General features: G+C 34.9%; 1 protein-coding gene across 1 annotated transcript in view; it reads right to left on the bottom strand.

Moving 5' to 3' along the window:
• si:ch211-45c16.2 (mitogen-activated protein kinase kinase kinase 13) overlaps positions 1 to 20,762 on the bottom strand; it is a 101,143-nt gene extending 80,381 nt beyond the window's left edge. The window contains exon 1 of the mRNA XM_056465956.1: positions 20,719 to 20,762. The gene's annotated coding sequence lies outside the window, so the exon portion shown is untranslated. The remainder of the gene's footprint in view (positions 1 to 20,718) is intronic.
• Between the last annotated feature and the right edge of the window lie 5,004 nt (positions 20,763 to 25,766).

Here is a 25,766-nt window from a genome sequence, read left to right on the forward strand (position 1 = left end):
ACAGCTCCTGTGTCCTTAACATGAACAAGAGAAACGGGAATCAATTCACTGCAGTTCCAGTAAACCAGCAGCTCCACCACGCCATATAAAACAATCACTGCTCAAATATTAATAAATACAGTTCACTGTGCTGATAGCCATACATCCTTCTGTCCATATTATCATGCGTGCATCCATCCAACCATTTAGCTATTAACCAACCACTCCTCCATCTGTCCATCCCACCATCTACTCCTATAACCATTTATATATTTATCCATTTATCTATTTAAATGTTTAACTACATTTCAGTGCACCAACCAATATAACTACATATCTACTGCATTATTTTGTCCTTCCATTTATCCATCCATCCATCCTTTCATCAATTCGTCCATTTATCATTCCAAATTTTAGTTTATTCATAAAACCATTTATTTTTCCAACCATCTCTCCACCATTCCATCTCTCCTTCTATTCATTTGTCTATCTATCTACACAACCATTCATCCATCCACTTATCCAGTATATTAATCCATCTATAGCCGTTTATCTATCCATCTATTTATCCATTTAAAATTTCAACAACATTTCTGTCCACCCAAATAACCAATTACCCAGGCATCCAGCAATATAACAATCACCCTTCCATCTCTTCATCCGTATCTTTGTATTTTATAATATTAACTGTGTTACTATGTATATTAATCCATCTTTCCATTTTCCATCCATTTAACTTTCTAACTATTTGATCATCCACTTGTCCATAAATCTATCAATTTGCCTATCCATTAGGGGTGTCAAAATTTATTGTTTCTTCTGTGCACCGCGATGCAGACAATTCGGTATCGGTTCAGTAATAATCATAACCGGTTATTTTGTACTGACGTCATTTATCTCATATGCGCTCCAATGTTTCTTCTAGGATTTTTTTTCCAGCTGTGGCGGCAGGCCTTTTTTACACAGATCAACCAACTATCTGTGGCGTTATTTGAAAGACAAATGTCGTGAGTCGAGATCGCATTTATGTAATAGCCTACAGCATGCGGATCTCTTTGCTTGCGTGCCGATTTCCTCTGCTCGTGCACAAAGCTTCTTGCGCGCCCTCAAATACGCGCTGCTCAAGTGCAGACAGTGTTGCCAGATTGGGCGGTTTTGCGGGTAAAAAGTGACATAGGCGGGTAGTGAAAATTTTGGCGGTTTTGCAACGGCATGCCCGCCAGCCCCAGTCTGCCCTCATAAACCTGTTTTGATCTCCCAAAGAGATGCCAAAGCCTCCGTTCTTCGCATACATATGCTTAGAACAGTGTATAAACGCTTGTGATCTCGACAGCTTTTGGGCTGGAAACAGTCAGCATCATCTGGCAACACTGAGCGCACTGATCTTCCTGTGCGCTCTCAAATAAACGCTGCTGAGGTGTGATTTAGTGCGTTTATGTAACGAGTATGTCTCCAACATTTATTAGATTTGCTAGGAATATTTATGAATGTCTCCAATAGACCTACAGAGTGGTATTAATGCGTCCTGAAGTAAAGTGAAACAGCTATACGTCATGTTTGCTGGCCTCACGCATCTGTCAGTCAGTCAGTCAGCACGTAGATACTCGCGCTCAGCCTCTCGCCTCCCTCACTATAGTCAGCTATAGCGCATATGAGATAAATGATGTCAGTACATAATAACCGGTTATGATTATTACTGAACCGATACTGAATTGTCCGGGTCTGCATCGCGGTGCACCGAAGAAACAATTAATTTTGACACCCCTAATAATCATCATCACAATAAACAGCACAAAATATTGTGATATAGTTTAAAGTCTATATCACTCATCCCTATCCATCCATTTATTTTTTTGACTGTCCACCCTCCTAGTCAATCCCTCCATTTATTAATTTGTCTCTTATCCATCCATCAATCATTGAGCTTGTCCAGTTCTAGAGGTTAATGCACAGCTCAATATCAACAGTAACAATGCCACAACACACACAAAATTACAGAGGGGCTCTTCATAGGTTCAGTGTGTGTATCTCGAACTCCTCAGACATGCATGAGCCTGCGTTTGTCTGAGATTACAGCTTGCAGATCACCTCGTCAGGTCTGGACGCAGGTGAGTTATGTAACGCTGACTCTGTGATCAACCAGCAGCTCAATGCAGAATCCCGCAAAAACATTCAACAGCAAATACAGATAACCCTGAGCTTTGGTAGACCACAGAGCTCAGCCCTGCTCAACGATTAAACTGTACAAAACATTCTCAAAGTTAAGTATTATTTTACAGTACTATTTTAATTTCAGCACTGTCGCCTCACAGCAAGAAGTTCGCTGGTTCGAGTCCCGGCTGGGCCAATTGGCATTTCTGTGTGGAGTTTGCATGTTCTCCCTGTGTTGGCGTGGGTTTCCTACAGGTGCTCCGGATTCCCCTACAGTCCAAACACATGCGGTATAGGGGAATTGAATAAGCTAAGTTGTCTGTAGTGTATGTGAGTGTGTGCAAGAGTGTGTGGGTGTGTCCACTGCGTAAAACATGTGCTGGATAAGTTGGCGGTGCTGGATAAGGGACTAAGACAAAAAGAAAATGAATGAATGAATGAATGAATTTTAATTTCAACTACTTCAGATTTTCATATTTAATTCAGTGTGTTACTTGCTGGGCGCCACGCCAAGATTCATCCCGCCACGGCTACATTACAGCTTCTCATTCAAAACATTTTATTATTTTAATAGCGGGTGATAATCGCACCAAAACGTATTAAAGGTAAGTGAATTATAACAGCGCAAACTTTTCTGTAACCGCAGTAGTGCTGTGCGTCATTTGTTTAACCCTTTAAGGTTACGTGCTGACTGACTGTGACAGGTGCGTGATGCGTGAGGCCAGCAAACACGACGTACAGCCATTTTATTTTATTTCAGGTCACATTAATACCAGAGGCATTCAGAAATAATCCTAGCAAATCTAATAATGCTGGAGACATACTCGTTACATAAACGAACTAAATCACACTTCAGCAGCGTTTATTTGAGCGCGCACAAGAAGATCTTCGCGCTCTTGAAGCGGCTTATATTTGAGGGCGTGCAAAAAGTTGTCCACGAGCAGAGGAAATCGGCACGCAAGCAAAGAGATCCGCATGCTGTAGGCTATTACATAAATGCAATCTCGACTCGTAATACTGCGCTCACGACATTTGTCATTGAAATAACGCCACAGATAGTTAGTAGATCTGTGTAAAAAAAGGCCTGCCGCAAAAAAATCCTAGAGGAAACACTGAAATTGTGTCATTTAGTAATATCTGGGCAATATAAGAGCTGAATTTGTTCCTATTTTTCTATTTGTTTCTATCTCAATGATTTTCAGTGTATAATATCTACATTTCTAAGTAAACCTCCAGTGCACTGCACACAATTTTTTTGCTGCTTGTTTAAACCACTTATTTAAAATGAGCTGAAACAAAAGCTTTTTTTAGGACATCTCAATTGGTTTATGTTCAATTAACTTAAATTTGTTAAGTTAACCGAAGTTAACAACATGAATGACTTGTGTGGAACCCTGCATTTCTTTACAGCAAGTCTTGAAATTGCAACAGTTTTGGTCACGTATGCACCTGAAATTGTATCTATGCGACCTCTAAATATATTTGGGAGCATTTGTGCGAGTGCAAAAATTGTTGCCGTGCGAAATGTTCACCGCATGCATACATTCACGCAGAATGCATCTCTGCACCTGAAATGCAGCGCTCAGAAATAGTTTAAAACAGTTGTCATGTCGACTTTTTGGAGTAAACAAATCCTGCAATGCTTGCCCCGCCTTCGAGCTCTTCTGATTGGCCCACAGCTCTAGAACTGAACGTGAATGGATTGGTTAAAATCAGCTGTCAATCGCTCAGTCAACGCATTCTGCCTTCAGATGACATGAGCTACAGCCGCAAAAATGTAAAGCGCTGAAGATGAGAGAATGAAAACAACACTGACAGATTTTGTTTTAGAAACCACCTAAAGTTACAAATAATGGCACGTCTGATTAGTGATCATGTGGTAAACGTTAATCCACAATCTACACTAGGGCTGGGCCGATAAACGATAGTCAAATCGCCATAAAATTTGTCAATAATGATAAGCTCTGGACTTTTTACTCTACATTATTCTAAGAGCCAATAACACAGCAGAAATGTGCAACAATGGGAATCTAAAAGTGTGTTGATATTAGAAATGTACCGAATTTTCGGCCACTGAAAATTTATCAGGCGAAAATGTTATGCCATTTAGTGGACCCTCTAATTTTAGTCATAGTTTGGGTATTATTTTTTTTTTATCTGGAAGCATTAATAACTTATATCCAAATACATATTGTGATCATTCAATATGAAAAATAATTATCGAGATTACATTTTTGCCATATCACCCAGTGATATGTGGAACGGAGTTTGGAGGTAACAGCGTTTGCCAGTGAATCTACACATTTTAATTGTGAGTGGTTATAACAAAATCACTCACTGATCTTAAATGAAGGACTTTTGTAGCTATAATTAAAGTTTTTCTCTTACAGTGAAGATGCTTAAAGCACAGCTTGTTTAATATTTTTATTCTATTATATTTACTTCCCTTATTGACAGGGAGGAAAATAACTATATATACAGCTGAAGTCAAAATTATTAGCGACCGTTTTCCCCAATTTCCGTTTATCTTTGCTATGATGACAGTACATTATATTTTACTACATCTCTTTAAAGATGCAAGCATTCAGCTTAAAGTGACATTTTAAGGCTTAACTATGGTAATTAGGCAAGTCATTGTATAACAGTGGTTTCTTCTGCAGACAATCAAAAAATATATATTGCTATAAAAAATATATAAATAAAAATAATATAAATATAATATAATATTTTATAATATAAAAATATATAGGCTAATAATATTGACCTTAAAATAGGTATACGAATATTTAAACCCGCTTTTATTCTAGCCAAAATAAAGCCAGTCTTTCTCCAGAAGAAAAAATATTACAAGAAATGCTGTGAAAAATTCCTTGCTCTGTTAAACATCATTTGGGAAATACTTATTAAAAAAATAATAATAATAATTAAAATCACATGAGAGCAAATAAATTTAACTACAACTGTAATTGTTTTGAATAATCGTGATTACAGTTATGACCAAAATAATCGTGTGTATGATTTTTCCCATAATCGAGCAGCCCTAATAGAGGCCTGGACATCATCATAATCACCTCAGAACTAGCGAAAAAGATTTGAAAAGCGGAAAACAAGAAGACCAGAGATGAAGAGATGAATACTAATTTACTAAAGAAAACTTTCTGCATAGATTTTTGTTACAATTCACTATAATAAATCCAAAACAGTAGCAATATTCTAATCAGACCAGCCAAAGAGAAAAAGAGGAGGTCAGTGATGGGATCAAGGAGAAAAAGAGGAGTGAGTGTGTGCTGTGATTTTTATTCCTCCACTCGTGTGTGTTAATGCGCTTCCCATGAGACGCTGCAGGCGCTCGTAATTATAGTAGCAAACACGCACACACACACACACACACACATAAATGTATGATACACTTGCAAACACACACCAAAGCAAAATAAATCTACGCCTTCAGGAGAAGTGCAGCGTCATAATGGATGTTTGTTTAGTGCACTTCTGTCTGGTTTAAACACACACAACAACATCAGACATACTTAAAACCAATGCTGGACTCCAGAAAACACAATCCTAAATTTAAAGAGGGGAGACTTTTTTTTTCTTTCTATACTGTATGAAAATTCTATCATAAATAAATAAATAAATAAATAAATAAAAAAGCCACCAACTGCAAACTCTACTACTTTTTAGAGAGAGTTTTTACAAAACAATACATTTACAATGAATAACATAAAAAATATGCATTTTGTCAATTTTAAACGGAACAAAAATAAGAATAAATCAATTTATTATTATTTTATTACTATTATTATTTATTCAAGTACATTTATTCATGTACTATTATCATTTAGTCATGTACTATTATCATTTATTCATGTACTATTATCATTTATTTATGTACTTTATTGTTTTAATATTATTATCAGTTTATTTTATTATTTATTTTCATTCATTATTATTCAGGCGTCACGGTGGCGCAGTGGGAAGCACAATCGCCTCATAGCAAGGCGGCTGCGTCAGTTGGCATTTCTGTGTGGAGTTTTTATGTTCTCCTCGTGTTCGCGTGGGTTTCCTTTGGGTGAGCTAAATTGTCCATAGTGTATGTGTGTGAATGAGTGTGTATGCATGTTTCATGCTGCATAAAACATATGTTGGATAAGTTGGCGGTTCATTCCGCTGTGGCGACCTCAGATTAATAAAGGGATTAAGCCGAAAAGAAAATAAATGAATGAATATTATTATTCACTTCTCTTTGGCATTGTTAACAAGGATATTGTCTGTTGGTTTGTTTTAATCTGATTGTTATTAATAGTTAATGGTAATAAAAATATGCAATTAAATTAATAAAATCTAAATATTAATAAATATAAGTTAAAACAAATGGATTATATGAAGAAAATACTTAATTCTTATCTTTCATAATTGAGTGAACAATAAAAATATGTAAATAATTAAAGCTATAATATACACACAGATTTGCTTTTTATGCGTCTCCAAAATTACCAGCTCATCTGCGTCCATCAGAACAAACTGTTCTTGAAGGGCAGATTGTGTGTGTGTGTGTGTGTGTGTGTGTGTGTGTTTCTGAGGGAACCTTCAGAGAGCAGAGATCACTTCATTACTGAAATGTCACTCCACAGGAGAAAACACACACACTGAGCAAAGCAGGAACTGATGAAGACACTCTCAGTCCTGCTCTCAATATATAGAAATAAACACAAACAGTTCATAAAAATATGTAAGTAAATGTTAAATACATCACAAAACACCACATGTGTTATTTTTCATGTGACAAATGTCACAAAATCTACAAAAGCATGTTCATTTTTGTAACTTAATTAAACTAAAATTAACAGAAAACATTACATTTAATTGAAATATAAAGGTATGAAATGAGCTTATGAAATGCTTTTTAATTGGCAGCACGGTGGGGCAGTGTGTAGCACAATCACCTCACAGCAAGAAGGTCGCTGGTTCGAGCTCCGGCTGGGTCAGTTGGCATTTCTGTGTGGAGTTTGCATGTTCTCCCAGTGTTGGCGTGGGTTTCCCGGGTGCTCCGGTTTCCCCCACAGTCCAAACACAAGCGCTATAGGGGAATTGAATAAGCTAAACTAGTCAGTGTATATGAGTGTGTGCAAGAGTGTGTGGGTGTTTCCCAGGATTGGGTTACAGCTGGATGGGCATCTGCTGAATAAAAAAAAAGCTGGAAAAAAAAGTTGGCAGTTCATTCCACTGTGGTGACCCCAGATTAATAAAGGGACTAAGCTGAAATTTTTTCAGCTATTTGCCAGGAGATTTTTTTTAAAACAACAACACAAAACTACAATTAGGACAATCTCCACAAAAAAAATAATAATTCAAACTATTAATAAAAACTACAATAGTTTTTCAGTAATGTTGAAATACCATTGAATGAATGTGAGGGGGGGGGGATATGTTCCTCAATTTTAATCTTGAAAGTTTTGATTTTATCATGCATGCAACTGGATATTATCTTAAGTGTTAAAAAATTAGATTATATTCGACTTTGTGATTAGAGTACAGGGTAACAATAAGCAATAAGTGCAGAGAGAATAAATAGTATATAGCATACACTACCTGACAGAAGTCTTGTTGTCGATCCCAGTTTTAAGAGCAATAAATAATAACTTGACTTCTAGTTGATCATTTGGAAAAGTGGCGGAAGGTCGATTTTTCCCATGATATTTCCCATCTGTTGAACTGCATCCCAATCATCAGAAATACTGCAGAAGACATACTAGAACCCACATGGACTTAAGATTCTCAGAGAAATCAGTCAAGTTTGGTGAAGGAAATATCATGGTTTGGGGTTACATTCAGTATGGGGGCGTGTGAGAGATCTGCAGAGTGGATAGCAACATCAACAGCCTGAGGTATCAAGACATTTGTGCTGCCCATTACATTACAAACCACAGGAGAGGGCAAATTCTTCAGCAGGATAGTGCTGCCCCTCATACTTCAGCCTTCACATCAAAGATCCTGAAAGCAAAGAAGGTCAAGGTGCTCCAGGATTGGCCAGCCCAGTCACCAGATATGAACATTATTGAGCATGTCTGGGGTAAGATGGAGGAGGCACTGAAGATGAACTTAAAGAATGGCCACTTCTGATACCAAATGATCATCTAGTAGTCAAGTTATTATTTGTTGCTCCTAAAATTTGAATAGGCGACAAGACTTCTGTCAGGTAGTGTACATATACAGATACACAGTAAAAAATTATATGATCAATTAGTCTTGAAAGCATATGTTTATAGGTCATTGTAACTCATCAAACTAAGTTAATCATGCTTTAACCTAATTTTATAAGTTACGCAAGCGATTTCAAGTCAGTTTAACATAATTTAAGTTCAATGGACTTAATTTGATTCAGCTTACAAATGTAAGGCAACCAGGATTTCCTCAAGTGTAGAGGTATGAATATGACTACTAAAGTTATACACAACACAAGCATGACAAAATCAACTGTTAAAAGCATATTGTCGAAGTTATAGTTAATAAAATAAATCAAAGATATGTGATTTTCGGTGCTTAGCATAAATTATTACACCCTGTATGGAAAATGAATATTTTAATCACAGAACATCTTTAGAAATAGACAGCTATTTCATTTATGTTCATTAAAAATATAGCAAAAATAAACACTAAACTAAAAATGTCAACCAAATTACATTACATTTTTTGATTTCTTTTGATTTTATTCGCTTTGATTTTTTTATTTTATATTTTTCCCTGAAATAAATTTGGGTTTCTAATTTTTGAACTGGTATCATCAGTTATTTTGTTAGATTATATGCAGATTTGACTAATCTAATGCATATGCACACATATAATATTGTAAAGGATCCTATAGAAAATATTCATTTAAAAGAGAGATTTGTAAGGGGTGTGCTCTAATATGCTGAGCACTGTGTATATCGTATACATCAAATAAATCAAAATGTATCAACATTTTAGAAAATACTAAATCATTTACTTGTAGATTCTCTGTAATCATTTGTGAAACTCACTAGCAATTCCAGAGCAAAACTTAAATATGATTACAACTCCAAGAATGCATCGGTAGCCACGTGTAGTGTATGGAATCAATTTAATGCATCATAAAGATAGCACTATCTAAATATACTACTAAAAAATCCTTATCGGTCAAACGCTACAACAGCCGGCTAATGATACCACAAATAACAGTGCTGTTATTTATTTCAGCTGTGAAGAGAAAACACATGTGCTCTTAAACAGCATAAATCCAGCTCTGTGTCTTATGAAACACACGGCTGAACCTGAGTGTGTGTGTGTGTGTGTGTGTGTGTGTGTGTGTGTGTGTGTGTGTGTGTGTGTGTGTGAGCTTATGAAAATGAAGCAGCAGAAGGAGAGGTTTTCTCTGCAGGATTACAGGACGCATCCCACATGTCAAATTACATAAATACTGTTTCCCCTTCCAGACCCGCCTCCTCCCTCACCACGTCACTGCTGGAAAACAACGCAATACCAGAGAAGAGCTTTTGCTGCATGACCAATAAATGCATTCAAATGGCTAAATACAAATCTGTAGGAAATAAGGTTTAAAACTCTATTTTAAAGAATATATTTAGTATTTTAATCTTTACTGCTAAATTGTCTGGTGCTTTTATATTTTAATAATAATAATAATAATAATAATAATAAACAACAACAAGTCATTGCAATTAATAAATAATAAATATTAATAAATATTAAATACAATATATTATATTGATAAATATTAAATAACTTTATTCATTTAAATAATTTGCTACATAAAAAAAGATACAATCTAGGGTTGGGCGATGTTGACCAATTTGGCATTGTACGATGTCTAATGTGAAACACTGCGATGGCTGATGACATCATCGTCGTAGCCGGCGATGATTTAATTTATGAATAATTTATCAATTCATAATGAATTCATTATTTGTAGCCTACCGTTTTAACTACCTGACCCGCATGGTCTTTGTTTTATCCATAACCAAATCATAAATAAAAAAAGATAAGTTACACACAAGTTACCACCTGTCAATCACTTTGCAAAGTGATCAATGTTGTTATAACAGAGTCGACAAACTTGGTTGGTAAAAGAGGTGCACAACCAATAGGAACCAACAGATTCAAAAGACCGAAGAGTCGTTAGATAAAGATGAATTAAATATCACGTTTAACAACTATAGTGAGACGCCATCCAGCGGTACATCCTGATAAACTGTCCGACGTGCACTGCTCTTTGGGGTTTTGTGCTTAAAGCACCCGCTGAATGCACAGACGTGCGCATACGGTTCATGACAGTGCATGACAGTGTGTGTGTGTGTGTGTGTGTGTGTGTGTGTGTGTGTATGTATGTGGTCACGTGCGTTTTCAGTTGTATAGTGTGGAAGGAGGGCTTTTCAGAAATGCTAGATGAAACGCCAGTGTGAACGTGGCTCGTTTTCGCTCTAAAATGCCATTTTAAAATTGAGACGTGTTCATGTAAACGGGGCCAAGTGTGTATTTTTTGTGAATGGGTTACTGCTGACATGGGGGTGGGGCGGCTTAGCATCGTGATGTCTATCAGCCATCGCTGATGGACGATGGCATCGTCTATCGACCCACATCTAATACAAACTTATAAAATACATTTCAATTTTTAATTTCTTCAAGCATTGCAACTGTATATATATTATTAAGAATTAATAATAAACATTTTTTTACAATAATAATAATAATAATACTTACAAAAATGATAAAATCTATAAATAATCTATTTGTACACCAAATTTAATCAGTAACACATCAAATACTGTAAATGTCTTAAAAATACAATTTCAGATTTTTTACTTATTTTCAAGCACTGTAATCTGGTGATAATTCAATTATATCAAATAAATATCAAAGATACACACATAAAATACATTTTAAAAGTTTTTTCCAATTTCTTCTCAAACGGTATAAATGTATTATATTATTTACAAACAACACAATCCATAAATCATCTATTTTATATAGCAACTTTAATCAGTAACATACCTCAAATATTTTAAATGTCTTACATATACAATTTTTTTCAAGCAATGTAATCCCTACGACAGCAATAATAATTATATTATACAGTATTAAAAATATATCATATCAAAATATAACATAACTACTCTTTTTATTCATGTGAAATTAAATAAATATATAGATACAAAATCTAGCTGACCACTGAATAACAGCTAGATATTACAGAGCTATATTTTGTTGGTGTGTATTGCGCAGCTGTAGTGTAGCGTGCCGGAGACCCTCAGTGTCCTATTTGCATATGATTCAGTGGAGAGATTATATAAGAAATCAGATGCTGATTCATACGAGGACGCATGAGCATCTCGCTCTCTGCCCGCTTCCAATCAGGTCCTTCTGCATTCATATTCACTACAAACCTGACAGATATTTCTCAATTTGCAGAAGGAATTTATTATTTTATATTGCCAGCAATGAAGAGAACAAAATAAAAAGATAGTGCGATAGTGGGATGACATAGATTGCTTGTAAAATAATAATATAATTATTAATAATAATAATAATAAAATAATAATATTAATAATATTAATAATACAAATATATATATATATATATATATATATATATATATATATATATATATATATATATATATATATATATATATATATATATATATATATATATATATATATCTAGCCTCTGAAAATGTAAAAATATTATTATTATTTATAATATCATATCAGCAGCATTGGCTATATAGAAACACCTGTACTAAGTTTGCAATATATAATTTTCTATACAAATAATAATTTACTATACAAATGATAATGTTTCTGAATAATCATGCATTGCACAAAAAAAATACAAACAACAACAACAACAACACTGATAAAAAGTCATGAGCTTTCAATCTGATCAATGATTGTAAAATTCCTCCAGAAGAAACCTTTTTAAACAGTTCCCTTAAAATAGTTCCTGAATAAAATCATAATTTAAGAATATACACATATATAGCTAAAATATTCTTACACAAGTTACAAATAGGTTTCTTGCCCCCTTTCAGTAAATGTGTAAGTCTTAAGTGGTCAATTCTACATCCTGTATGGTTACGTCTATTTTCAAAATGTTAATTATTATTTTCATTTACATTACAAATTAATTCACTTCATACAATTTGTTGTTTATACATTCATCCAATTGTATTTTACAAATATGATTTCAGATTTAAAGTATAATGCATGATTCATATAGAAACTTCATGGTCTGCTGTAGCCATTTTATGAATGTGCACCTTATTTTAAACATTAATTTTTGGTGTTTTTTTATTTTGTTCTTCAATTTGAATGTGAACATCATAAAGGCGTGGAGATAGGAACGATAGCAAGTTGGAAGGGAAGTTGGTCAGACACAATTTTTGGACCACTTCATGTATTGTTTAGCAATAGCTTATGGTTTTAGAACGAATTTCGTTTAATGTAATTTCTATTTTCATTTTGAAGCAGTTTTTGTTGGTAAATTATCTGTTTGATAAATGAGAATCTAATGAAGTAGGGCTGCACGAGATTGGAAAACTTTTACATTGCGATGTTTTTTTCTCTACAATACATACTGTGTAAATACAATTTCACCAGATGACTTAAACAGCTCTATTTGCAAAGTCATTACTTTAGATTAATAGGGATGATTTTGTAGGAGAGTAAATATAAATAATGTTTTTATGGAATATATTATATACATTAAGGGGGTCACGATTTCGATTTTTAATCGAAATCAATCGAAATTCATGCTTAATCTAGATTATCGAATCAAAAAATGGAATCGTCGATGCTGCCCCGCCCCTATGTCGCGTCAGCAGCAGCTTGACTTGCCAAGCGGAAAAAAACTCACGCATGCGCGTCAACCTAACAGCTACAACAGCCACGAGACAGCATGGCAACTGCAGACGCAGGAGACCCATCGAAAGAAATTGAACCCCCTCCTCTTTCACTGAAGTCGCCGGTGTGGAAGTATTTTGGATTTCCAGTGAGTTATGTTGACAACGTTCGTGTTGTCGACAGAAAAAACACAGTTTGCAAGCTCTGCAATGTGCATATACCACATTATTCCACCGGCAGCACGACTAACATGGCCGGGCATCTGCGCAGGCACCACAAAAACATAGATGTATCTGTTAAACCGACGAGTGTAACACAAACTACTCTCCCGTCTTCATTTGGAATAAAACTTCAAAACAAAGGTCAGATGTTATTATATTGCATATACGTCTTAAAATGGCATAGCTTGTGCTTAAAAATTTTTTTTTGTTAAAAATCGAGAATCGAATCGTGACTTTAGAATTGAAAATGTAATCGAATCGAGGATTTGGAGAATCGTGACACCCCTAATATACATATAATAAACAAACTCCAGTCGTAAATAAACACAATGGAGCAAACAGTAAAGTCAAAATAAACTGTGTTTTCTAGAGTTAGAGTCTAACAGCGATAAGAAAACAGAAAATAATTAAATGTAAAATAACATTGTAAAGTCTTCATCATATCAGTAAGCCAATACAGATAATCTTTATTATGTCTTTATGCACAACAAAAATGCTTTAAACTCTCTTTAATTCTGCAGTGTCTAAACAAATCTTGTGTGTTTTAAACTGTGGTTTCTGGTCATCTATAATCCTAACTCAACATTGTATATCCTGCGATGTGACTATTGCAGATAGACACGCTGCGATATCCTTGCTCACACGATATATTGTGCAGCCCTAAAATGAAGGTAAATGGAGTGAAGTGCGTTCAAGAACAAAAACTGCAACCATACTCTCATGGCCTCAGCCAAAAGGCCAGAACATTTTTGGGTGCAGTACTGCTTTAAATGGCAACTATTTAAATTCACCCTTGCAAAATCCCTCACACGTGTCTCGCTTGTGGACACTAACTATCCACTTTCTTTCCATGACTCTTAAAACACAGATAATAGGCTGAGCTTGAGTGGAGAGGCTGCATTTGCTTAATTAGAGGTGCAGAGGAGAACGAGAGAGCGAGGAAACACCCACATTTGCTCAATTGGAGAGAGTGAGCTGGAACTGCACCCGTGAAACGCACACGTGAACAAACACACGGTAAAAAAAACGAAACAGTTAAAATATTCAGAAATGAACAGTTTCTATTTTGTGATTCTTTTTTATTTTTGGTTAATTTATGCTTTTGAATTGGATTATGGGATCTTGATCTTTTCTCTAACAACTTTTGATGTTGAAAAGTTTGTAAAAGTTACTTTTTTAATAGTTTTTAATTGTTAGTTTCAATAGTTTTTTTTAATATTGTCTGGATTGGTGTTAGAAACTATAGTAAAAACCTGGTAATAAACTGACAGCACTTTTTATGTACTTATTTATACAATTTCTCAAACTACTAAAATGTCCATAAAAGTCACTTTGTTAAAAGAGAGTTGAATTTTGACAATCGTATTTTGGGCCAAAACTACTTATTTTAATTTAGTGTCAAAAATCATTAAGTAGGCCTAATGTTCTATAAAGATGTTTTGTAAATTTCCTACCATAATTATATCCAAACGTAGTTTTTGATAAGTAATATGCATTGCTGACCTTAATTACACATATTAATTGCACTGATTCATTTATTTGAACTGTACATACCCACTGCACATGGACATTGTAATTATGTAAACACTCACTGTGCATATACATTTGTAGTTATATTTATCTATCTGCACACTCACTTCTGATTACTAATAGCTACCTGTACATGTATTCATTTATTGTAAATCTCTGTTCATAGTTAATACAACCTGTAACATTCATAGTAAATATGCAAATAATAGTACATAGTAAATAACATCCATCTGTAAATATCACCATAGTTTTTCTATAACTGCACTTTATAACTTATACCTGTATCCTGCACTTGCTGCTATTGCACTGCTGGTTAGCCCTAAACTGCATTTCGTTGCCTTGTACTTGTACATGTGTAATGACAATAAAGTTGAATCTAATCTTATTTAGGCAAAATTGAATTTCTCTATATTTAGATTTTTTTTAAACTGTCAGATTCCAGATTTTCAAAGCCATGTACAGACAAATATTGACCCATCATGACAATCCATTGTTAAAATGATAGGCTCTAAAATTATATATAAATCTCACTTTAAAATTGTTGACGCTTATTACTAGTGTTGTGGTCCATGGTAACACACAGTCAAACCCTGAAATTATTCATACCCCTGGAAAATTCTGACATTGTTCAAATGTAAATATAATTTTTTTTCCACAATTAAGTACATCATCTTACTTTCTTTTTACTTACGAGTAAAAAAAAATCTTGCTGGATAAATAGGAGTAACTTTAAGTCAGAATTCGCCCGGGGTAATAATTTCGGGCTTGACTGAATGTTGCTTAAAGGTTTGACAAACGTCCGTTTAAAAAAAAAGTTTCATTCTGACTTTTTGAAAAATCAACAAAAGCAATGCAAAACTTTCAAAAACACATCAGTCGTAAACTACTTTGATACAAGATGCCAAAATAGCTGCTGATTACACTGCTTCACTTGACAGATCAGCATGCTGTTATTTATCTTTGAGGACACAATCACAATCTTTCTACGGGATACAGCTACAAAGATGTTGAACATATATAACACTGGGTTTTGACTCAAATCATCTGAGATACCAAAAAAAAACCCTTGTGGCATTAAACCCCTGTCTCCCACCAAATAACATGTTAATGTGATAGTTCACCCAAAAATGAAAATGTACTTTATCTTGTTTCCACTGAGCACTACAGTACGGTATGATTTAGTAGGGGTCACACGGATCACCCCGTTTCAATTGTGTATTTAAAAATGGTTCCTCTTGTTGCACACATAATTGACAATTCTCCGTAAACCAATCAGCATCGAGTCTAGCTCCACTCTTTTGCTACCATACCACTTTTTCATTTTCCTTCAGCTTAGTTCCTATTTCAGAGGTCGCCACAGCAGAATGAACCGCCAACTATTCCAGAATAAGTATTACGCAGCGGATGCCCTTCCAGACGCAACCAAGTATTGGGAAACACCCATACACACTCATACACACTCATACACTTACTAAGGACAATTTTAGTTTATTCAATTCACCTACTGCATGTGTTTGGACTGTGAGGGAAACCGGAGCACCCGGAGGAAACCCACGCCAACATGGGGAGAACATGCAAACTCCACACAGAAATGCCAACTGACCCAGCCGGGAATCGAACATGTGACCTTCTTGCTATGAGGTGACAGTGTTAACCACTGAGCCACCATGTCACAGGTACCATATCGTACACTGCAAAAACTGCTTTTCACACCATTTATTCCTGTTGTCCCAACATAAATCAATTAAGTTAACATTACTGTTTTTACAAATTTAAGTTGATTGCATATAAAACAGTTCAGTTGTACCAAAACAAATCACAATAATAGTGTTGTTTTAGCTGATTTTAAATAATTAGTTTGAATAAGCAGCAAAAATTATTTTCTTGAGTGTTGGTACCTTTAGGAAAGGCCCAAATAGACATGGGATGATAACCGGTTTCACGGGTTACCGCTGTTTGGAAAAGTCACGGTTTTAAAATCGCTACAATTTTCAGTTATACCTTTCTCGTGGTATATGCAAGTTGTGCGTGATATTTTGTGTTGTCAAAGATTATTTTATTTCTTTTATTTAGGGCAACAGTGTTCCCAGCAGCAAAGGATCATCTGCATCAAAACCTACTGGTCAACCCACGATTCAGCAAACATTTGAAAAGCAAATTGCTTATGCGTCAACATGCTATGGACCTGAACTGTGCAGTGGTTTATGTACATTCAAAGAAAAGAAAGATATCTAAAGATGCCTTCTCAAGTTGTGAAGAAATCTGTGTTTTTGAATCTAATAAAGATAGCAGAAGTCAATTTTTTTTATTATTATTTAGCCTGACGTTTACGGTTCCAAAATACTTTAAATGTTTCTAAAATTAAAATATATTGTGTTAAATGGGAATAAAGTGACTGTTTTTTACCCAGACATTTAAATAACTTATTTTTAAAGTTGCAATCACAATAATCATACTGTCCAATCCTGATTTTTTATCCAAGGTTATCATAATGTAAAAAAATGCTGAGTTAATTGCACAACATCAAAATTAAGTGGATTAAAGATTTAAAAAAAAGTTAAAGTTCTCTCAAAAATCTCAAGAATAATATTGTTTCAGCTCATTTTAAAGTAGCACAAACAACAAACATCATTTTTTTAGAGTGTACCGTCCCAAAAAAAATGTCAACAGAGAAGGACACACTCCAAAAGCAGAAGCAAATTGTCAGACTTTCATTAAAAATTACCAAAACAAACATTTATTTCAGTGGATTAAATTGCAAGAATTAAATGTTCACCTAAACAATAACACTGTGCGCGAGCACAAATAAAATCATTGCAATTTTTTTTATTTCACATCAACTTTTGGTATTTTTGATGCAATATGTGGATGCAAACATGGCTATTGAGTAAAACTAACATTATTAACCAGCATTCTTCAAAAATACTGTGCTCAATGTTCTGGAAGAAGTGGGCTTTAAGAAAATAAATTATGACAAAATGTTAATTTTGGGTGAACTATCCATACTACACAAAACCCCCAAAAATGGTAAAATCATATTAGCAGCCAATGAGTATCAAAGAAAACGCTGTTCACAGTTAGTTAAATAGTACTAATGTTGTTTTGAAGTCATACTTGCATGCGATTTCAGACCGAATATTGAAAGTAGCATGTATAACCAACTTTACCTCAATTTAAAATAGGTGGATGAAAACATAGCTATTGATATCCATAGTAGGGAAAAACAACAATGTTAATCAGCATTCTTCAATAATATTGAGCTCAAGAACGTTTTGGAAGAAGTGAATGATGAGGAAATTATGACAGATTTTTTTTTGGGTGAATTATCCCATTATACTACACAAAACCCAAACTCAATAGTCTGCTCGTCCCGGTTGGATGTTTAAGCAGGTAAATGGAAACATAGCTATTGATATCCATAATGGGGAAAAATACCAATGTTAACAAGCATTCTTCAATAATATTGTGCTCAAGAACGTTTTGCAAGATGTGGATGATAAGTAAATGATAACAGAATTTTATTTTTGGGTGAACTATCCCACTATGGCACACAAAACCCAAACTCAATAGTCTGTTCGTCCTGGCTGGATGCTTAAGCAAAGCAGGGTGTGAAGATGTGTATTGAGGTAAAGTTGATTTTATATTCGTACATTCAGACTTTCACCTTCTTAATATAATTTCAGAAAAGAGTTTTTTAGTAGTCAATGACTATTAAAGAACAACTTTGTTCACGATTAATTAAATAGTACTAATATTGTGTTGAAGTCATTCTTGTGTGCAATTTCAGACCCAATACTGAAAGTTGCAAGTCAAAAATTGCCACCGTTCAAAAATGAACGAACGTGAGAATGTATAACCAACTTTATCGTTATAAATATTTGGATGGAAACATGGTGATTGATATCCATCGCAAGGGAAAAACACCAATATTAACTAGCCTTCTTCAAAAATATTTTGCTCAAGAACGTTTTGGAAGAAGTGGACATTGAGTAAATCACGACAGAATTTTATATTTGGGTGAACTAACCCATTATACTACACAAAACCCAAACTCACTAGTCTATTCGTCCTGGTTGGATATTTAAACAGACATGGGTGTAAAGATGTGTATTGAGGTAAAGTTGATTTTATATTCCCACATTTAGACTTTCAACTTCTTAATATAATTTCAGAAAAGAGCTCTTCGCAAATTCTAAATAGTAAAATCATATTAGCAGTCAATAACTATCAAAGTCCCACTAATGTTGTTTTGAACTCAAACTAGCGTGCAATTTCAGACCGAGTATTGAAAGTACTGAAAGTCCCCGTTCAAAAATGAACGAATGTGAGAATATATAACCAAATTTACCCCAATTGAAAAATATAGCTATTGATATAAATAGAATGAGAAAACACCAATGTTAATCAGCATTCTTCAACAATATTGAGCTCAAGAACGTTTTGGAAGAAGTGGAAGGTGAGTAAATGATTACAGAATTTTATTTTTTGGTGAACTATCCCATTATACTACACCAAACCCAAACTCAATAGTCTGCTCGTCCCGGTTGGATGTTTAAGCAGGTGGATGGAAACATAGCTATTGATATCCATAATGGGGAAAAATGTTAAACAGTATTCTTCAATAATACTGTGCTCAAGAATGTTTTGGAAGAAGTGAATGATGAGTAAATTATGACAGATTTTGTTTTTGGGTGAACTTTCTCATTATACTACACCAAACCCAAATTCAATAGTCTGTTTGTCCCGGTTGGATGTTTAAGCAGGTAAATAGAAACATAGATATCCATAGTAGGGAAAAACAACAATATTAACCAGCATTCTTCAATAATATTGTGCTCAAGAATGTTTTGAAAGAAGTGAATAATGAGTAAATTATGACAGATTTTGTTTTTGGGTGAATTATCCCATTATACTACACCAAACCCAAACTCAATAGTCTGCTCGTCCCGGTAGGATGTTTAAGCAGGTGGATGGAAACATAGCTATTGATATCCATAATGGGGAAAAACACCAATGTTAAACAGTATTCTTCAATAATATTGTGCTCAAGAATGTTTTGAAATAAGTGGATAATAAGTAATTGGTGACAAAATTTTATGTAAAATACTTAATAGTCAGTTCAGCCCTGTTGGATGTTTAATACGTGGGTCACACTTTACAATAAGGTTTCATTCGTCAATGAACAATGCTTATAATCATAGTTCAACATTTACCAATGCATTATTAACATCTACATTCATAATTATTAACATTAGTTAATGCACCGTCAGTTAACATGAACAACTGTATTTTTTTCATTTACTAACATGAACAAATACTGTAAAAAATGCATTGTTCGTTGTTTGCTTATGTTAGTAAATGCATTAACTAATACAACACTAATGTAAAGTGTTATCAAGACGTGTTTAGATCTGCTGTGTGTTTGTGATGTGCTCGATCGCTTTGTTCCAGCCGGAGCATCTGCACTTGCTGCACCATCGAGCTGCTGGGACAAGTCACATTCTTGGCAGGGAAACAAATACTGCATCAAACTAGGGGCCTCTGTGTTCAATGGCCTATTTAGACGCCGGAGCTGCAGATTATACACATAACATACGCGGAGAAATAAATACACGACTGACTGACAGCGACGAGTCTCGGCGACGGATATTCAAACCGAGACGTACGTTAAATCCGTTACAATCTATAATATCAATAAACAAGAATAACGAGTAGAAATGCATTTTAAGTCGTTCTCAATTCTCCAAAATGCTATTTCAAGCACAAATTGGTCTTCGTAAAGCTGTGGAGATATGTTTGTCTCACCTAAGCGGTATCATCAGCCGCTCTCGTCAAAACAACACACATAAACAAACCAATTAATCGCGTTGATTTGTCGGCATCAATCACACTAGCACTTATCAGCGTTCACAAGCAAGAAATGTAAATGTATATGTGAAAGAAACGACTGAAATCCTTACCGTTTGACTCGGCTGCTCTCCGCTTGACTGTCCTCAGATCTAATCCCGATGGTTTAATGCGAGTCTCGTGAGCGCGCACGTCACTTCCGCGTGCTCTGACCTGTGCACCTGCACCGGCGATGGGATAAAAATAGACCAGAGCGCGTTCTCATTCATAGCGAGTCGCGTGCTCGAGGATGCTAAATGTTTCATGTAGTCTTAAACCTGATTTTTAAAGCCTTTGTTATTATTTGCAACTAAATTTAAAATAAATTTGTCTCATTATTATTATTATTTTTGTTGTTGTTGTTGTTGTTATTCTCTTTCATTGTATAATTGTATGCTACTCTTTTTCTGTCATTGCCTTTATATGTTAACTGTTATACAAATTACAATAAAATTAAATAAATAAATTTAAAAAAAGGATGCTGGTGTTCCCGATCACGAATGCGCGTGATTGTGAAGAACATCTGACAGCCTCTGCGCGCGTCTGCGTTATAATGCATTACTGCGTTCACTTTTCCTGGATTTATTACCGGAGATCTTTGTTTGTTCTGGTTATTGTGCTCACTACAGATGTACTACTACATACTTTTCTTATTTTGTATAGTGTATCTTTTTATTTTATCATATATTGTGAATGTAAAATCCGATTCATTTGATCGAACCGGTTCTTTTGAGCAGTTCGTTTTGGAGAACTGATTCAAAGAACCGCGTAAGTGAATCTTTTAGGTCATCCCTGCGTAGACAACATTTATAAATATGTTTAATTTTATGATTAGTTTTTCATTTTTCCGTGCTTCTCCAAAATAATTTTGTAATTCTGGTCTTCAAAGTATAAATATTAAAAACTATATTGCAGAATATTTCACTTGAATATATGAAAATTGTCATAAAAATATTACTGCAAACGTCTCTATAAGCCAAAACATTTAGACTCTCTCAAATTAGACCCGTATTCATTTTGTTTTTAATGATCTTTCATGCCACATTGTACATTTATAAATATATTTATTTAAATAATTATATTTATGGGGCGTCACGGTGGCGCAGTGAGTAGCACAATCAAAGAAGGTCGCTGATTTGAGCCTCGGCTGGGTCAGTTGGCATTTCTGTGTCCTCGTGTTTGCGTGGGTTTCCTCTGGGTCCAAACACATGCGGTACAGGTGAATTGGGTAGGGTAAATTGGCCGTAGTGTATTAGTGTGTGTGAGAATTAGAGTGTATGGGTGTTTCCTAGTGATTGGTTGCAGTTGGAAGGGCATCCGCTGCGTAAAACCTATGCTGAATAAGTTGGCAGTTCATTCCGATGCGGCAACCCCTGATTAATAAAGGGACTAAGCCGAAAAGAAAATGAATGAATGAATGAAGTTTATTTATGGGGCATCACGGTGGCGCAGTGGGTAGCACAATCGCCTCACAGCAAGAAAGTCGCTGATTCGAGCCTCGGCTGGGTCAGTTGGCATTTCTGTGTCCCTGTGTTGGCGTGGGTTTCCTCCGGGTGCTCCGGTTTCCACCCCAAGTCCAAATACATGCGGTACAGGTGAATTGGGTAGGGTAAATTGGCCGTAGTGTATTAGTGTGTGTGAGAATGAGAGTGTATGGGTGTTTCCTAGTGATAGGTTGCAGTTGGAAGGGCATTCGCTGCGTAAAACCTATGCTGAATAAGTTGGCGGTTCATTCCGATGCGGCAACCCCTGATTAATAAAGGGACTAAGTCGAAAATGAATGAATGAATGAAATTTATTTATGGGGCATCACGGTGGCGCAGTGGGTAGCACAATCGCCTCACAGCAAGAAGGTTGCTGGTTTGAGCCTCGGCTGGGTCAGTTGGCATTTCTGTGTGGAGTTTGCATGTTCTCCTTATGTTGGCAAGGGTTTCCTCCAGCTTCCCCCACAAGCCCAAACACATGTGCTATGGTTGAATTGAAAAACCTAAAGTGTATATGTGTGAATGAGAGTGTATGGGTGTTTCCTAGTGATGGGTTGCAGCTGGAAGGGCATCTGCTGCATAAAACATATGCTGGATAATTTGACGGTTCATTCCGCTGTGGTGACCCCAGATTAATAAAGGGACTAAGCTAAAAAGAAAATGAATGAATGAATGAAATATATTTGTGCAAGAAAGCTCACTCCTTTTTATTTTGAAGTAATATATTGATGTATTTTAATTCGTAAGGAGTTCTTCAAATTACTTTGCATCCAGGACCTGCACAGTGTGTGGTGTAATACATGCAAGCTATGAGTGTTTGTGTTATTAAAATGTATTATAACCCTGTTTTGTTTGTATTAGTAAACACTTTCTCTTGCATAATAAAATAGCCACACGTCCACATAAATGGTTATTCACTTACAGGTTATCAGTTCCACTTCATTGCAGCTATGATTAATCATATAAAACAAAGATATTTATGATTAAATTAAATGATTTACAATAGCAGATGCTTTTATTCAGAGTAACTAACAAATGAGAACTATATCAGTCAGAGGTCAACATATTTACTTATTTATTCACTTATTTTTTTGTTTAAATATAGAAATGTTTCCACAGTCCAGGTGAATTCATGAACTAAATTGGCCATAGTGTATGTGTGTGTGTGAATGAGTGTGTATGGGTGTTTCCCAATACTGGGTTACAGCTGGAAGGGCATCCGCTGTGTAAAACATATGCTGGATGAGTTAGCGGTTCATTCTGCTGTGGTGACCCCAGATTAATAAAGGCTAAAATATGAAACAGTTAAAAATGTGCATTTATTTTGTCTTGATTTTAAGAGACATGCATGACATTCACCTGTGGATCATTTGTAAATCATTATATAATACATATAAAAAAGTATTAAATTAAAATATTAATAAACATTATAATGATTCATGAACAATAATAAAAAACAAACCTATTATTTTTATATTTATTTAATATTAGGCTATAATTGTTTATACTATATCTTGTTCATTATATTTAAACACTAAATAGAGCTTGCACATATATTAAACTAAATATTAACTAAATACTTAATACTTTGTATAGTTTTATAAACTAAATACTTAAAAATAAAGCATTTAACATGGTAATAAACAACTAAATACATAATTTTTTTCTGTGTGTTATATTTTGCTATACAAAACACATTAGCGTTACAGCACAATGGATTATTTGCAATATTTTCGTTATTTAGATTATTTTTTCCCCAAAAAACTAAATCCAGTTCTTCTCATTGAGAATCGGACAAGTGAACCGATTCAGCTCTATTCAATAAAGCATCGTTCAGAGCGGATTTCGTGAAGCTTAACAAATCCTTAAAAAAGATCCGACTCAGAAGAACAATTCTTCAGGGAATCGGACATAGTTTTATAAGCTTAATACTAAAAAATAAAGTATTTAACATGATAATAAACAACTAGATTCAACAATTTTTTCTATGTGTTATATTTTGCTATATAAAACTTACATTAGCGTTAAAGCACAATGGATTATTTACAAAATTTTTGTTATTTAGATTCATTCATTCATTTTCTTTTTGGCTTGGCCCTTTATTAGTTTGGGGTCGCCACAGCGGAATGAACCGCCAACTTATCCAGCATATGTTTTACGCAGTGGATGCCCTTCCAGTTGCAACCCAACACTAGGAAAATGATTTAGATTCTTTTCCCCCCCAAAAAAACTAATTCCAGTTCTTATCATTGAGAATCGGACAAGTGAACCGATTCAGCTCCATTCATTAAAGCATCGTTCAGATCGGATTTCGTAAAACTTAACAAATCCTTTAAAAAAGATCCGACTCACAAGAACAATTCTTCAGCGAATCGAACACAGAATTTCATATGTAGTGTACCTCAGTGCATTGCATAGATAAGAAGTTGATTTATTGGTATAAAGGTGGTGAGGTGTGTGTGTGTGTGTGTGTGCGTGTGTGTGTGTGTGTGTGTGTGTGTGCGTGTGTGTGTGTGTGCGTGGTTGTGTCCTTTCACAGCCGCAGGGCGTGGAACCGATACCGCCGTGAGTGAAACTGTCCCGAGAGAAACTGCCTGACTGACTGAAGCTTTTCACTTACTGTTCCTGCTGGAGAAACACAGTCTTACAGACGTGGCTTTTAATACCATACATGTAAAATATATCTGTGACCTGTAATATTACTAAAATGAGTGCGATGCTTTATGAGAAATAATAACTTATGTCTTTCTGTGACAGTCTGTAGGAGACGGCCTGCGCGTGTTAGCCAATCAAAAGCATTCTCCGTCTGTCATTCATTGATTTACTTACATCGGATTGGTCGATACGCTGTCAAAGGGCGTTTTTTTTCTAAGGGCGAAATAAAAATGTAAATAAGTAAATAATAAATACGTAAATAAATAAATAATAAGTAAATACAAAATACATTGCAGAAAAATGTAAGTGAACAAAGTAAGCTAAGTGACTGAGTCACTTTCAGTCTGCACAATAAATGTCTGCAGTATTGTACAATATGAAGCTTTAGACAACAGGTTTGACATGTGTTTTCTGTATAACTTTGACACTTTTTGAAGACGTAATTAAAGTATGCTAAATAGACACGACAAACTCATCGTACTACACATTAAAACACTGCAATGTAAAAGCACACACGTACAGTAGATTGCACCAATTCATTCATTATTCATCATTACTTTTTTATTCAGTGGTCTAAATGTTTATAAATGCACGTTACAGATGTGGCTTTTAGTACCCTGTAATATCGATATGATCTCTAATATTACTAAAATGAGCGCGACGTTTAATGAGAAATAACGTGTCTTTCTGTGACAATGTGGGCGTGGCCTGGGAGTGTTATTAGCTAATCAAAAACACTCTCCGTCTGTCAGTCAGGGATTTGCTCACATCGGATTGGTCGACACGCTTTTGAAGGGCGGGTTTTTCTTGTAGGGGAAATAAAAATGTAAAATAATAATAATAATAATAATATAAATAATAATTAAATTAGCATATATATTTAGGGAAATACAAGTTGACAAAGTAAGCTAAGTGACTGACTCATAATTCTATGAATAACTTTCTGTCTGCACAATAAATATCAGAAGTATCATACAATATGA

This window comes from Danio aesculapii, chromosome 9 (genome assembly GCF_903798145.1).
Source record: "Danio aesculapii chromosome 9, fDanAes4.1, whole genome shotgun sequence".
In the NCBI taxonomy this organism is placed as follows: Eukaryota; Metazoa; Chordata; class Actinopteri; order Cypriniformes; family Danionidae; genus Danio; species Danio aesculapii.